The sequence below is a fragment of the Poecile atricapillus genome, chromosome 4 (genome assembly GCF_030490865.1).
Source record: "Poecile atricapillus isolate bPoeAtr1 chromosome 4, bPoeAtr1.hap1, whole genome shotgun sequence".
NCBI lineage: Eukaryota > Metazoa > Chordata > Aves > Passeriformes > Paridae > Poecile > Poecile atricapillus.
Window position 1 is genome coordinate 9,450,510 of NC_081252.1, and position 10,284 is coordinate 9,460,793.

The 10,284-nt window shown below is 38.3% G+C and overlaps 1 long non-coding RNA gene across 1 annotated transcript; it reads left to right on the plus strand.

Annotated features, from left to right (window-relative positions):
• Positions 1-696: 696 nt before the first annotated feature.
• Positions 697-5,617, plus strand: LOC131578910 (uncharacterized). The gene is made up of 3 exons (XR_009277606.1): positions 697-780; positions 4,316-4,449; positions 4,960-5,617. It is a non-coding gene; the product is annotated as an uncharacterized LOC131578910 (long non-coding RNA).
• Positions 5,618-10,284: the final 4,667 nt, after the last annotated feature.

Genomic DNA, 10,284 nt, shown 5'->3' on the forward strand with positions numbered 1-10,284 from the left:
TTATTCTTTTCTCTGAAATCCCACCAATTTGTTATTTGTATGCATGGCATGGAGAGGAAGGAGGGATAAGGAGACAGTGGGGATGAGTCAATATTTTATTGTAGTGACACTGGTGTTATTCCAGCCAGTCAGTTTTACCCTTACCCTGCTGACTGCTGTGCTGTCTGTGGCAGAAGCTCAGAAATTAAAGGCTACATCTTTTCTGCTGCTGGTTAATGTGATGTAGCACAGATGAGAAAATAGGTAGATATTTACACCAACTTTATTTTCTGACCAATTAATCTGACAGTTTAAAACTGTCTCTCCCAAAGGCCAGGTGTGTGTGGGGTGGACCTGTGTCCATCCTATTTATCATCAATATCCAGAAATACAAGAACCTAACTGTGCTGAGGATTCATCTAAGGATGTTATTTAAACACCTGTGTTTCATGGCCAGAAAACCACTCTGTTAAACTCATCTGAGGGCCTGCTGCCTCCCTAAGAGGGGTGTATTGGGGTAGCTAAGGGTACCAGGTCATGTCCCTCATGGCTGAAAGAAAAAAAGTAATGGAATATAAATAAAAACTGAGAGATTTCCAGAAAAGACCTTTGTTTTTTTGCCATAAGTCAATAAACAATTTTTTTATACACACAGATACATTAGGCCAGTACTGACTGCTTCTGGAATCCCACCCTTAACACCAGCCTTATTAAGTGCCAACCTTCTTAAGTGCCTTCTTTCCAATGCTGGAAAAAATCCCTGACATCTCTGCCCCTCAGCCCCAAAACAGAATAAAAGAGGTTAGTTTGTGGTTGTTTCTTTGATTGTGTGGGATTTTTTTTTTGGTAGGCCATGTAGAAAAAAAAAAATCAAGTGAAAATTAGATGAAAATAAAATTATGTTTGACATATTTGGCAAACAGTAGTGTTTTTAAGAAGTCTGCTCATGAACCCTGTTGTGTAAGCAGGCACTTTCTCAGTTTGAGTAAGAGGATTTCTTGCCAGAAGGCAGAAAGAAAAGATCACCAGTTGGGGATTCAACCTTTCCACTCGTATTTTCTTTGCCTGTGATTCCAAAAGTGTTTGGTGGAAGTGGCAATGTTGTTGTACTTTTACAACTAAAGCACAGGAGATTAAAGTGAAGATATGAAAACACAAATGCTTGAAAAGTTACATTCCTGGAAAAGAGAGGCACAGAGGAGCTGGCAGAGAAGGCTGATGCTCAGGAGTACACTAAGAACCTTCAGAGGGTTGGTATTTATGGAAAACAAAGCACTTTTTAGGAGTCCAAATTACACACTAAGCAATGCCCCAAAACTTTTATTACATTCTAGGAAAAGTGCAGGAAAAAAAACATAAAAAAGCTCAGAGTTATCTATACTAAATATTAGACTGAATATTATATCCTGTCTTTAATTTTGCAGAAAAAACCCTAGTAGTCTGAATTACTATTATTTTTTAAAAATTAGAAACACAATCTGGGAAGAAGTTTTTATGCTGGGCTGCTTTTTAGCTGGGTTGTTTCTGAGGAATTAAAAAGAGTTGAAAATCTCATATTTTGCATTGCATAATCAATGCTTCAATGACTGCCCAAATACTCATCGTTCTGTTCCATTCATAAGATTATGCCATACACGGTCAGGTGGCATTTGTCCAGAAGCTGACATATCCTTTCATTGCTAAAAACCTTGGTTTGGAACAGAATAGAGTCAAGTACAGGAAGGAAATGATTATGGAAACTGTAAGAATCTGAGACCTCAGCTATCTTCAGACACAAAACATTTCCTCCTGTTATCGGCAGGTATGTAATTACTGATCAGAGAAAAATGCCAAAAAATATTTCAAGAAGGTATTTGGCTTCTGGAAGCTAATTCTGCCATCAGAGCGCTTGTCAAACATAAGCAAAGCATCACCCTGGCACATTTTTTCTTACATGAAGAAAAGTAAAAGGAGTAAATATTTAGACCTTGGGCTTTTACTGCCTGTTTCAAGGGACCCCATTGAATGTCTTTGCACCCTCAAAAGATCCTTTATTAAAAGAAAGATAAGCTCCGAAGAACACAAGCTATTTTTTTTTTTATTTCGTTTAATGGATAAGATTGTGATGGATACACATGATTACATTATCAGAGTCTAGGAATTTTAAGATCAGCTCAGGTTCCAGAAAAATTCAAGCTATTCACAAGTTAAAATAATTTTCAAGTGCATCATCTATAAGGCAATTCGAAGTACGGATGTGATGCTGATGCACACAATTTTCCAAGTTATTTGAAGAAATTTAAGTGTGGCATGGATTGTGTTTAATCTTTGCACAATAAAAGTGTTTCTTTCAGCTGGAAATTATGAAATAATTATTAAATATTTTCATATCCAAAACACATTCTAGACTTTAAGCCACTTCAAATACAGCCATTTTCAAATAAAACTTTGAGTTTTGTCCTATATAACAAGTAGTTTCTGTTCTCTTAAAATAATATATATGATAATATATCATATATCAAATAATATATCAAAATACTATATTGATATACAAAAATATCAAAATGGCAACAGTATTATTTTACTAGAGTGACAGAACAAACACACATAAGTAAAAATGTAGAATATTTACTGCACACAAAGAAGAAAATGTGTTGGGTGTGGATAATAGTTATTTAACTTTGTTTTCAGTGGAAACCAACACTTTCCTGAACTGAGCCAGTTGTTATTTGTACCTGTATCCTCATAACTTAAAATGACCTTAAAGAATGTTAAGTGAAAGCCAATTTTAATTAACTACAATGTCATCAGTTGATATTTGAGGAGGTCAGCTCAATATGGAAGTAGTGCAGGGCTAAATCTGCAGAGAGCACATTTCTGGCTAGCACCACCCCTCACTTAGAGGCATCCAGCCAGCTAGCAGGGATTTTTGCTCCAAGCAAAAATCTCTTCCTTAATGAATGGAGGGGAAGAGCTAAATCAGCCCAGAGTAATGTCACTGGAGAGCAGCAGGCTGAGGTCTTCCAGGGAAAACCAGCAAGACGTCAGCTCTATTCCTGAGAGTGAGGCATTTAACTCTATTTAGGTTTCTCTGCTGTGAATTAAACATCTCTAAACTGGCTAAAAGAAATCTCAGGCCAATATTCAAAGCATTCACCTGAGTGTGGACCTGAGAATGTTGGTACCTGAGAAACTGCCAGGATTTCTGTGGCAATCCAGTAAATCAATGCCATAAGTATTCAAACACAGTCACATACATATAGAGACAGAATATCCAGCCAGAGACCTACAAATATATTTCTTCATGCATACCATGAAGTAAACTGTCTCAGTATATAGGGCAAAAACATCAAATATTTCTGCCATTTCAGGACTTATTTTTGTAAGTAAATCTTCACTTTACCCAGTTTAAAATTTTTAAGACAGTGATGGTGGAACCGTGACTTTTCAGCCCTACTGACAAAGCCTGGAAGTGACTGAGAAGTTCATGCAGATCTGTGTTTCCCGAGGGCACAGACTGCTCAGTAAATCTGCTTGGTCTTCTCACTTATGCATTGAACTTAAAAAGTCAAAACAAAACAAGAAGTCCAACCCCTAAAAACAAGTAACAGTCCTGCTCAGAGGATGCTTGAGGGAGTTAATCCAACTTGTTTTTTCTCCCACTTACCTTCTATGGGAGGAAATATTTATGGAGGAAACAAACTGAAAAAGATCACAAAGATCCTGCCACAGAGATTTCCTGGTGTTATTCTACGGAGGAAGAAGCAAAAATTCTTTACTCAAATTCCTTTCTCCATGTAAACAGGGGGAAAAAATACTGTCTTTTGTCAACATTTTGTTTTGCTCATTTGTTGTTATCTTCAAAACTGTTTTATGAACATACAATTTTTTAATCAAAAATTGAACTGGTGTGTTCAATAACAGAAATGATCCTTTGGGTATGCATTTGTAACATGCTGAAATGTATTGTTTGCTAAGTGACCTTAACTATAATTCAGAGAGTATTTGTGTGCTTTGGAAGATCATTTGGCAATGTCTGTGAAAGAAAGTAATTTAGTTTTTTGGCTGCATTAAGGATGAAATTAATTTAAGGTGAATTAGAACTTCTGCAGAAGTGATATGAAAAGAACCCAACAGCTGAAGTTCTTGGCTTTGGAAGAGGTAATTAGCCAATAGCCTTAGTGAACATGCAGTCAGATGTCCATTGGTGGGTCTAGAGGGGCAATTTGAGAAGGTGTTCATCCTGGTGAATGCTTGTAGCCCATTTCAGTGACAAAATAGATTAATTTGAATTAATGCTTTAAATTATTCAGGGTCAGACTTAATTTCAGTTTGAGTCCCTCTTGTTGCTCCACAGCAATAAAAACATAGAGATGTTGCAACCCAAGTACCCAAGTGAAGGCAAAGCTCCATCTGAGGATGCCTTGGGTTCCAGAAGGTTCAGGTTCACAGCATGAGCTTAGAGACTGGCTGTTGAGAACACACTGGCTGGTAAGTCTTTGCTAAGTGAAGATACAGTTCACAAGCATTTGTTTCGAGCCATTTTCGGAGCAGTGATGAATCTGTGCAATTTTATTTTCACCTCCACAGGACATTGGACATTGCTAAGCTGTTGAATGTATGTAATGTGATACTCTATGATAAAAATGATGCATTAGTGAGCTGAGTGACAAAAAGAGTTTGTCTGAAAAAGATCCTTAAGGATGGGCCAAGATCGTTTGCATTTATTTTAATGATATCCAAATGGTGTTCTAACTAAAGATGTTACTAATTACAGTGAGCAATAAAACTCTAGAAAGAGTTAAATTTACTGGCAGGCTTTATTCTGCTGCAGTGTTCTGTTTGACATAGTTCCATAACCTATTCCCTTCAGTAAAATGTAAATTACTTTGTTTTATTTTTCTAAATTTCTTCAATGTCTTAGCTGTGAGGAGAGACAGAGCATGGAAATTGTCAGGGATATATCATGTTTTGCATTCACATGCTCATGTTTTTCCTTAGGGTGACTGAAAGGTCAGAGAAGATGCTTCAGGAGGACTTTCAAGCAACAGTAAATATGGAAGTTGTTCCAGAGGGTGGGACTGATCTTCTGTTTATCTGGTACTAGAGGCACTTTTCTGGGCGTGTGATTTGTAAGCGTTATAAAATGATGGACTCATAATGGCCTTATCCATCTCCTACCAAGAAACAAGCAGCACTAATAAACTTAATCCTCAACACAGTCCTAACAGTATTTCCAAGGGCTGTTTCAGAAAATATAAACACATTAAAGAACAGCCAGAAACCCAATCTGCTCAGCAATCACAGATTTCTCAGTTGTGTGTTGAAGGCATAGCAACCCAAATTACCCTTGAAGTTACTCTATTTATTTCAAGTCATACCCTTTTCCAAGCTGTATTTTTAGACAACTTCATACTAGTAGTACAAGAGTTTGTTCCAGACAAGGACTTAATTTGGGTTTATGTTAACATATAATTTGTAAAAGTCTGTAATAAACATCCTTCACTGAGACTGGCAGAAACTGTAGGAAGGAAAACACCACCACTAACTTTGGCTACTTGCTTTGATTCAGACTTCATTGTGCGATATTTGTTTTGAGAGCTCCAAAACTGCACAGAAGTGATGAATCGTTGTGTCACTAAGACCAGAATTTCCAAAACAGCCTTGTCTTTTTAGATTTTGACTTCCAATATAAATATTCACCAGAGGCCTGGTATTGGATCGGGAAGTGTGCTAGCAGGCTTTCATTCAGATAGAAAAAAATACGCAATGCATGATTCCGGACCTAAAGCCTGAACTGGCATCCTGTAATGCACTCACTGAAGCTGATAAAATTTTAGGGTGAAGAGGAAGTGCCAGCTGAAGTTTTACAAATCAACACTCAGTGAATATTTATGTAAATATAGTAAACAGGAAAAGCAAAGTGCCAGTATACACATACTGCTGGTCACTCTGAAACTGCTACTCTTCCCGGGCCAGTGGTTATATCCTTTAGAATAACAGGACCATCATTATTTTTCCAGTGCTGAGAGAGTTTCCCTTCTGTTGGTCACACAGAGTAAAACCAGGCCTGAAATCTCAGTTCAGCTGCATTTGGAAACTAGTCTTGTTCGTAAAGATGGAAGGAAACCAGGCAGGAACCTATTTCTCTGCAAGTTTTCCATGGTCACTCTTTTCTCCACACTGACCAGCTTCTCTGCACTGGGTAAAGTTTTGGACTCCTTCAAAAGACCAGTTTATCACTGATACAATTCAGGATGCATCAGTGACTTTGAAAGGGTGTTCTAGTAACTGCTGTGATATTGCACTCTGTGCGAGTTCTGTTTTATTATTCAGATCATGCAGTTGTTCTGATCAAAATTGCTTGTGACATTGTTTGAGACACTGAGCAAGCTCATAATGGGAAAATCAATTTCTCTGAAGTGACAGCACTTTAAATAATTTAAAGATATTCTTCCTGTTCTACCAAAAGGAAGTTTAATCTATTGCTTATCTGTCCAGGCAGCTGCTGTTCAAAGGTGTGGACTATCTTGAATTAAGAGGGAAAAAAAGCTGTTGGAATAAATAAAATTAATATTTCCATATAATAAATGGTGGAAATTTAATAATTAGTGAGAAGCCTTGTGTTTATAGATTTTTCATAACATGGCATATGAATAAGGAAAACAGAAGGTCATTTATTCAGCATATAAAAGCCAATTTTAGAGGAATAACAGATGGTGATAGCTAGAGCCAGAAGAGAGTGAATATTTTTTAAAAGCTGTGTGATCATATAATTGAATGAATTAAATATGAGAATTCACAAAAATTCAGGTGAGTTAAGTTCTGTTCTCATTGACAGTGGATAAACAAAGACATTTCTGCTTCTCTACATGCACACACATTTATTAATGTTGGAATTAACAGCATCATCACAACCATGCATTCAACAAGTTTCAAACTTCAACATGACTTAAAATGATCAGTTCCACATAACAAAGTGTTTATGTGGGGAAACCAAACAGCAGAAATCATTCCAAATAGCTCAAAAATGATGAGTATTACCTTGTTATGATTTGTTTCATGAGCATGACCAAACCAGTACAACAGAAGAATGACAGAATGTCAGGAAGAAGAGTGGGAAGATGAGTAGGAAGAAGAGGGAATGACTGACCTTTTCATTTTTACAGAGCTTGACAAAGTTGGAACTAGTTCCCCCTTCTCCAAGTTATAGTAGCTCAGAAGACAATATTCTCCTAAAGAAGCAAATGAATTTTAAAAGCCTTTAGGAACAGCACCAAGGACTGTGTGTGTCCATTTATGCCTACTGAACTGCTGTTCCTTTGAGAACTTTCAGCATCCTGGATGCTGGGTACTGCTTTGTTTTAAATTATCTCCACAAAGGTTTTTTGCAATCAAATAATTTACTTTTATACATGTTTCCTACCAGAGGGAGGCTGTATCACAAGCAATGCCAGCCAGTACCTGCCTGAAATACGGAGGCCACACTTCTGGTGCTTGCTCTTTGATTCGCTTCCTATGGCTACCTAGATACTGAAACAGAACTAGCTGTGACCAGCATTTCCACCTAAGGTCTGGAGCAGATAACTTGATAAAATCAGGGAAATTTAAGTGACTAAGAAGCATCTGCATATCTTTTCCAAATATAACAGTAGTTAGGATCCCCATTTTCCCAGGGAGACAATACGTAGCCTGTAAACCTGCTCATATCTCCTGCCACACTACTGGAGATAAAGCAGACACTTGGCTGGCTTTATTGAGGTCACACAGTTGCTCTGTTGCCTCTTTTATGGTGGGTTCTTCCTCTCTGTTAAGCTCATACATAAATGCAGCAGCTTTCATATGGTTTTGGAAGTATGTGACCAGTCACAGGGTCTCTAAGAAACAGCCAATTTTCCTTTTGTTTATTTCTATTTCTGTAGGTCTTTATTGGGTTGAATTATCTTCCTCTTTACCATCACCTTTCTGTCAGAGAAACAGAAGACAGCTTTCTCCTGCCTTCCTGGAAAGTCTTTCATGGAATAGATTCCTGCAGCTCACAGGACTCACAGCAGTAACTCAGTCAAGTGCACGTATTCCGCTCTGGCCCCTGTGTTTCTCACACTGACCTGACAATCACTTTGGGGAATCTGAGGAGCCTGGATGGCTCAAAATATTATTGATGGACTGCTGAAGGTCTGCCTACAGTTTTTGTAGAGTCATGAGGGAATTGACTGTGCACTCTCTATTAATCATCCTGTGGCTGACTCTCTCAGCTGATGCTGAAGGCTCCAGCCCTCCATTTAGCAAAGGCAGGCTGGTGGCAACTGAAAAGTAAGACCAGGTGACTGCTATATCCAGTCTTATCCAGCTATATCCAAGTCTATATCCAAGCTTGTGAAAATTGCTTCAGTGGTCTCAGTCCAAATTTTACTGACAGAATCTTAGCATCTCCAAAAAATTAATCCAAAATAACTCCTAGTCAAAAGCTCAGGAACAGCCAATGTTTTAAAGACAAGAAGGGAAGTTGTCTCTTCCCAAGAAGTATTCTGTGTACACCAGCAATGAAATGCAAGGGGGAACATTGATGTTAGCACCACCCTGGCTGTCAATAAAGAACTTCTGTCCTCAGAAATACCAAATCAAGTTCATATGAATTTCTCGCTCTTCCAAAACCACTTTCCCACCAGGCAGAAGAGATCACAAAACTGAAGAGCATTCCTTCCTTCTCACATCTCTGCAGTCTGTAAGCACTGTGCCTGTCACAACATTCCCAAGAGGTTTCCTTTACCACCCTGCAGCTGCTTCCATTTTGCGTTAAGAGTTCTTGGAGTTCTTGCTTTGCTTATTGAAGCTAAAGCACCAAAAAGCTGGTAGGTAGCTAAGTTCTGGTGGGAAGATGAAATCCCAATGCAGATGGAGAAGTTGGCTTAACCTATAAAGTAATTCTGGAACAGCTATTGCATTGGCAAAATTCTAAAATGTAGCCCAGTTTGATTGTTCTTGGCTCCTTCTAATTTGCTTTCTTTAGGGTTGTAGCTGCTCCTCACTCTGCAGATGTTTGTCCCATTACTGTTCACAGCAGTTAAATATACACAGATATATAAGGGGGACTTGACCATCTACCCTCAGTGTTCCAAGGTCAGCTGAAATCTGGACCTTTTGCTTTCTCTATGCTCCACCAAGTGAGAGCAAAACTTAAGCAAGACTTCCTTAGGGAGCACTGGGCCTGAGGTTTTTTTACAGTGCACAAGGCTAAAATTCAAATATGAAGCACAGCTGTTTGGACAGGAATCTTGGACCTCTTTGTTTTGAACTACAGTGACTCACTCAGCCTCACCAGCACATGAAACTCTGAAATTCCTGCACAGCTAATGACTGGGATGTGAAATTGCCTGGCAGGCAGTGACCAGTTTAGGATCCTCTGGGATTTGCAGGTGGAAGGGCTTTTCTTTCCCTTTCTTTCCCCTCACTCACATTGCTTTCACACACCATTCCATCCACGTGCAGGTTTGAATCTCTGTCCACCAGCCAAACCGCTGACCCAGTGGTCTGGTTGCTGATGGTGACATTCCTCCCTTCCACCGAGGACAGGTATTTTTGAGTTCCTGGTAACAGGTAAAATAAAAAGGGAATCAGTGTGGCATAAACTAGTCAATCATTTTTATTAGAGACAGACTGCCTCTTTTAAATACTTTCTATGTCCCCCGGGTAGTGCATGCATTTTAAAGTATAAAATGCATAATAAAGTGCTCTTTAAACCTTCTCTTTGATTTAGGTGCAATTCCACAGTTATTTAGAATATCAGCAATGAGTAACTTTGCAGAACCAAGACAGGTTCCGGGACAACCAGACTGCATTAATAACCAAATGTTAAATAAGTTGTTAAAAGAACTGGCAAGGGCTGTGTTGGCTTGGATGAGGTGAAGGCTGCTTGGCTGATTGGACTTTTCTTGGAGTCAATGATAATATCCTCTTACACCCCCTTACATTTAGAAACCAGTTCTAAATAATCCAATCATCCAATTCAATATCATTTTCTTTGCAAAAATGATATTTATTTCCTATATTAATGCCTGATTGCAACAAGATAAGGGGTATCTTCTTCTGTTCTGAGTGTCTGACCTTTCACATTTGTTTTGCTGTTGCAAAGCATGTGAAATGCTATGGAAAGACTGGGGAAAAAACCCACAATTTTTTATGTAGTGATATAATGAACGTCTCTGTGCATCCAAGATAATAGGAGTTCCAGCATTTGTGCTTACTATAAAATACAACGAGCAAAGACTAAGTAAATCCTGATTTTTTAATACAAAAATAATTTTGACTGTATCTTTGGCTGGGTAT